This window comes from Triticum aestivum, chromosome 3B (assembly GCF_018294505.1).
Source record: "Triticum aestivum cultivar Chinese Spring chromosome 3B, IWGSC CS RefSeq v2.1, whole genome shotgun sequence".
NCBI classification, from domain to species: domain Eukaryota; kingdom Viridiplantae; phylum Streptophyta; class Magnoliopsida; order Poales; family Poaceae; genus Triticum; species Triticum aestivum.
This window is the reverse complement of record NC_057801.1, coordinates 254,012,647-254,018,684: the sequence shown is the minus strand read 5'-3', so window position 1 is coordinate 254,018,684 and position 6,038 is coordinate 254,012,647. Positions and strand designations below refer to the sequence as shown.

At 43.8% G+C, this 6,038-nt stretch overlaps 1 long non-coding RNA gene across 1 annotated transcript; it reads right to left on the bottom strand.

Moving 5' to 3' along the window:
- Positions 1-258: 258 nt before the first annotated feature.
- Positions 259-4,899, bottom strand: LOC123069588 (uncharacterized). The gene is made up of 2 exons (XR_006432652.1): positions 2,686-4,899; positions 259-532 (listed from the first exon to the last, which is right to left on the bottom strand). It is a non-coding gene; the product is annotated as an uncharacterized lncRNA (long non-coding RNA).
- Positions 4,900-6,038: the final 1,139 nt, after the last annotated feature.

Here is a 6,038-nt window from a genome sequence, read left to right as displayed (position 1 = left end):
TACAACAACGACAGATCATCTGACAATGTGCTATCCCGACAGATATAGCAATGGGCCATTGTTATGCCGATAGTTAAGCTGTCAGTGATATGCCGACAGAAAGTGCGACACCCAATACTTCTGCCGACACATTTGCTGCCACAGTTCTACATTTTAGCACTAATGCAAATACACAGTATTTTTACATTAAATCACATTCATAATATTTCATTCATGTTCGGTACACAATGCATATACAAACAATTGCACTCCTATTCATAGAAAAATGTCATTCATCCATATCATACATTAACATATATAAAGATTCATTTGTTTTCTTCGCTCAAGTTAGCTACAACCATCAAGGAGATACATAAATTGACATACAGAGACAAGTTGCAAAATTTGATGGCTAAGATCCTAACAGACCAAATGTCTGATCACTTGACCACTACAAAATATTATGGAAGAGACCAACTCTTCAATCACCAAACCAACATCAACCTCTGTATGAACAAAAGGTGTCAACCATGCTATTTTCTGCCATTTGCCCCTGCAAAAGAAATTACTGCCTGTTCGGATAAAAGCACCAAATAGGCATAAAATGAAAAACTTTTACACACTCTACAGAGTAATAAATCCATCAGGGCATGTCACCTTTTAAGAAACCAATGGAGCTGGTATAATAACAACAGGAAGATAACTAATGTCTGAAGCAACAAGGGACATACTTGGTCAATCTTGATGTAAAGTATCCAGTAGTTTCTGCATAAGGCAATGTTTTCGAGTCGATGAGTCGATGAGTCGCTCAGGGGGGCGACTCTAGACTAGTCTAGACTAGTCTAGACTCATGGTCGATGAGTCGACATGGCGACGAGTCGACCTGAGTTAAGCAACAGCCAGGGGAGGAGCACAAGTGCTCAACAGCAGCAGCAGCAACAAGGAGAGGGGCACACCAGCAGCCACATCAACCAGGGGAGGAGGGGAGGAGCACAACAACAGGAACAACAACCAGGGGAGGGGAGGAGCACAGTAGCAGGGGAGGAGGGGAGGAGCACACCATAGGAGGGGACGAGCAGAACAGCAGCAGGGGCAACCAGGGGTGGCGGCTGGAGAGGGTTCGATCGGGGGAGGGGGTGGGGGATGATCGATCTACGTTTCCAGGGGAGATGGGCCGGCCCATATAACAGTTGGGCTCAATTTAAGTGAGTCGCTCGACCCAGAAAGAGCGACTAGTCGTGACTAGTCGAGACTAGTCGCTCGAGTCGCTCGACTCATGCCAGGAGTCGAGTCGAGAGTTTGAGTCGAACCTGGAGCAGCGACTCATCGACTAGTCGTCGACTAGTCGCGACTAGTCGAACGACTCGAAAACAGAGGCATAAGGCAAAACAAATCTGGATGTAAGCTGAAACATATGCCAGCATATAAAACATTAAAATGACAAATTAGTTTGTGATGTAAATAAGTAGCATAGGATCTGAAATATATACCAGAATATATTAGCAATGCAAATAATAGAGCTGTCAGAATTACCAACAATCAGTAGTTGAAGTATGGTAATAATACAATGTCATTCCTGACATGACTGGTGATCCTATTTTGGACGGTTTAATATGTAGTAGATAGCAAGCAAACATGAAAGGAACAGGGGAAGTATCAATGCATTGCTTCTTTTGCTATATCATGTCTGAATAGAGTTACTAATTTTTGGACAGCAAGCTTGAGGAGATCGCTGCTCTCAAACTACCCAGTAAAAAACCACAAATAAATACTCTCTGGAAAGCTTAAGATGTACACAACAACTTCTATTTGGAGACTAACTCAAAAATGTGTACCAAACAAATGTTTAACCCAAATCTTACTACACCATAACTATTACGAGGTAACTGAACTGCTAGTTGAAACTGCGATCAACGCTGGAGATGTTGTATCCTATCCACCCGCTATGGCCGGAGTGTTGTAGTGGCCTAAACAAACTGGTACTGGTGTACTTCTGTTCTTAGTGTAACTCGAGAATCCCCTACAAGTTTAACCGTGGCTACCTTGGCGAAAGCTCAGGCCATCTGCAAATATACAGTGGCTGACAAGTGGGTCGTCTTACCTTTTTTGTTGTCTTTTTTTAACTACCGCCACTGCCTTGCTGGTGGCTGCGAGGCAGCTGATGCACATGTCGTTGGGGTGGCATGTGGCTCGCGTTGTGTGTAGTTCATGTGCACATGCCAGCTCACGCCAGATATATCGTCTGGACTGAGGTGAACACAAAATGTTCAAGGTGTAATTTATTAAAGCAACGAGAATTGCTATGTTTTTGCTTCACGTACGGATGCATACGTGCCCGCTTGCATCCCTACACATAGATGGTTCCACCCCGCTACCACAAATAGTGCATAACCCAAGCGAACCTAAAATTGTACGCGAAGAATGTGTCTATAGCCAGGCGCGGCGGAGCGTGCCTTTCTGTCTAGTATACTTAGGAGTGACACAAACAGGATGTGGTCTGGCTGAAACAACAAAACTTCTAAACTATCAGAATGTCTTATTTAGTTAACTAGAAAATTTTCAAGTTGTTAACCCTGAGCATTTTCCTGTCAGCAAGTTCAGTAGCTTGACTGAATAGTTATGTTGCAATTGAGAATATTTGCATATATAGAAGCTCCCTTCGTACCACTGAACATATAAGATGTAGTAGATTAGAAACAAACTTACTTATCTTTGTGGCTAGATCTTTATCTGTGTGTCGGCGTACAATTTTATTTCCCTGCCCAACAGGATGTAGTCTGGCTCGAAAAAACATGGCACGAAGGATATTCCAAAAGAATGTTGGGCAGGGAAATAAAATTCAGCTTTTTCCTCAGGCGACTACACAGGGTAGTTTTGCTAGCATTAGTTCCATACTTCCATGATAGTTGTTCCAGAAGTGCACAATGATGCTTTACTAGCCTGAAAAGAAATAACACTTTCTTAGTTCACTCACATAGTACTGAATGCAGAATCAAATTGGCAGCAGGCATGCAGCATCAATATCAAAGTGCCGTATTGACTATTAGCATAAGCAGAATTTAGCTGCTATAGGTTTCACATACTAACAATTAATTAATTTGTATAAAATTCACCTTTGGCTCGGTTGATTAGTACACTTAGCTACAAAAGGTGTGGTTGCTTTGAGAAGTAACAAAGGAACCTTACCATTACCAACCATGGTATAAACATTTTGTCTGAAAACAATGAATGAACACTCTTTTTTTCTATTACTGATCTAATTGTTGATAGAGAACACTGTATGCTAATATAATTACGCAGCCATCTGATTCATGTGCTTATAATGCATAATGCAATTAACTAGATGCATGTTACTTTTCAGTACGTAATTGAATCACAATTCCTAGTATAGTCGTAGAGAGAACCACTCATTTTAGTCTAGTGACATGTACTTCTTTGGGACTGGATCCAGTTCGTGATATGTGGCGCATTTTGTGTTCTTGGTAGGAAAGCAGAAGACAAGTCATTGTTCTTCTAAATGAAGGAAACTAGCGCAACATCACCCTTGCCAGTCTTGGCATGCCGAACCGGTCCGCGTAGTGTTCCAGCCATCTTAGGTGAATTCTTAGCATCAAGAGTGCTAATCTTGCTGGTTCTTCATGCAAAGGGAAATAGGAAGACTGAGACCCAATCATTTCAAAGGTAGTAGTAATTAGTAAATACTGAAACCCTGAGATTGAATGCTGGATATAAATGTGATAAGAGACAGGCCTGAGAGGTTGAGCTCAGCTACAAGCATAGAGTCCATGAGCTTCAGAACATCCCCAGCAATAGTCAAACCTCATTAAAGTTGAGATCAATTGCAAAGTTCTACTTATGAGAAGGAAGCTAGCCTGAACTAAAACCAGTAGCATGTTTCTAGATAGGCACGTCACCCACGGAAGAGCAAGTGAAATATAATGCATCTCGCTGAATCCACGAAACACCCAGGCCAAGGCATGGCGCACAAATCTACTAATTGTCGGGCAGTCTTATAGAAACCATTCTCTGAAACAACATGTTGCAGAATACATCCCAAATCAACAACAACAGAAACAACATTATAATAACATGATGGTACTAATTGAGAATGAAGAGTTGCAACATAGCTAAGTGAATAAACAATGTAGACAGGACTCGAAAATTACAGAAACATATAATAAGATAGTATGTAACACCGGTTAGTAAAATATATATACTTCAATCTGTCCTGAAATCAACTAAAAACTTAATTTACCCTAATTATAAAATGAGTGATGGATGGTTAGCACTCTGAAATCTCCAATCTCAAACGAACTGACATCATCTTGCTCAGTTCATCGTTGAGCCAACAAGATTCATGGGCAATCACATTCATGGAGAAACGAGAAATAACCTATTAAGCAGAAAGGGGAGAGGGGAGCCATTGCCAATGATGGAAGTGGGATGGTGGGGCGGAACCTCTAGATGTAGAGGGCTGGGTGGCTCCTCGGTTGCGGAAGGCGTCACCCTAGGTTGGATCGAACCTTCAGGTGGCACTGCCGGTAGTCACAGAAGCAGAGCCGTGAGCACATCGGCATGAATCTTACCTACAACGGCCTAGATCTTGAGGAAGTACGGCGGGGCTACTCAGCGGCGGTCGACTCCATGCAGGCGGTTGGTGGCGCGGCTCCTCTGCGGCGGCCGACTTGACTCCTTGCTGCGGGCGGAGGAGGGGCGCCACTACTGCAGACATGAGGCGGCACGTTGGGCTTGGACCGTGGGGAAGAACGACGTGGTAGAAGGAAGCTTCTGGAGGCGCCACCGGTGATGGGAGAGGAGGCGGCGCGAGCAAATCGGCAGGCAGGTAAGGGGCAGCGGCGGCGGCGGTAGATGACCTAGGTTTAGGTGGGAGTGTGGCGTGGGAGAAAGGGATAAGATGGGGGTGGGGGATTGAGCGGACCGGGAGGCTTGGAGTGTCTCGCGTGCAACTTGTCCCACATGGCCCGAAGTAAGTGGACCAGGACCAAACATACGCCGACACTCTTTCTATCCCAAAGAAACACCGACACATGATCTAATAGCAAAAAACTTATACCGACACATAGTATGTCCGCAAAGCGGTCATCCATTACCGACAGACAGATCATCGAAAGACGAGAACAACATCAACAATTAGTGTGTCGGTATTGTTACGAACAGATAAAGTGTCGGTAATGTACACTTATACCAACAGATGCATGTCGTTATTGTGGTGTCGTGGTGTAGTGAGAGTTTGGAAGCTTTCCCCGAACTAAATCCTCAGTATTTTCCTCCCACATTGATCAGAGCTGAGGTTTCATGATCATGCTTAGCATGACAACCCAAAGAAAGGAACCGATAGCAGGACTATTTTCTTTGAACGATGTTTCTTATGTTAAACAATAATATAACATGTCTCTCTACGTACCTTTGTTTATAAAACTGTATGGCCGGATTGCCTTGTTTGCTGTAAACTTGTGCCCTCATAAAGGCTTTATAAAGTAGGACAAACACCCCTCGGCTGCTGGCCGAGGAGGTAGAAGCCAATGGTCGGTCAACAAAGTTTCGTACAATGCGGATCCGAGCATTAATGACATAAAGTACTTGGATACATAGAGTCATTACATATAATTTGTGATTTTACTATGAATATCGATCCTTAATTCGGGCTCCCGTGCCCGCATTAAGGCTCAGGGGCTACTGGGCTTCGGGCTTATTATTTACAAATATTAAAAGGGCACATAGATCCCCTGACCTGGTGTTGCCACCCGACCAGTGTCTCGGGGGCTACTGCATTGATAATCTAATGCAGAAAATTTAAAATGCAATATAGTTTTCGAGGAGATTGTTATCCTCAGGTTGGTCGGCCGCACCCAACCTGAGTCTCGAGGACTTTGCACACCGCGTTTCTATTCCTAAGTATGCTGCCGAGCTGGGAATTGATCCTCGGGCCAATTTTGCGAATCAACCTGAGTCTCAGGGGCTACTGGGATCAGCGGTATTATGTCATCCTTCAGGTGCATCTCGGGTTTTATACCGACACACACCTTGAGGGCTACTGG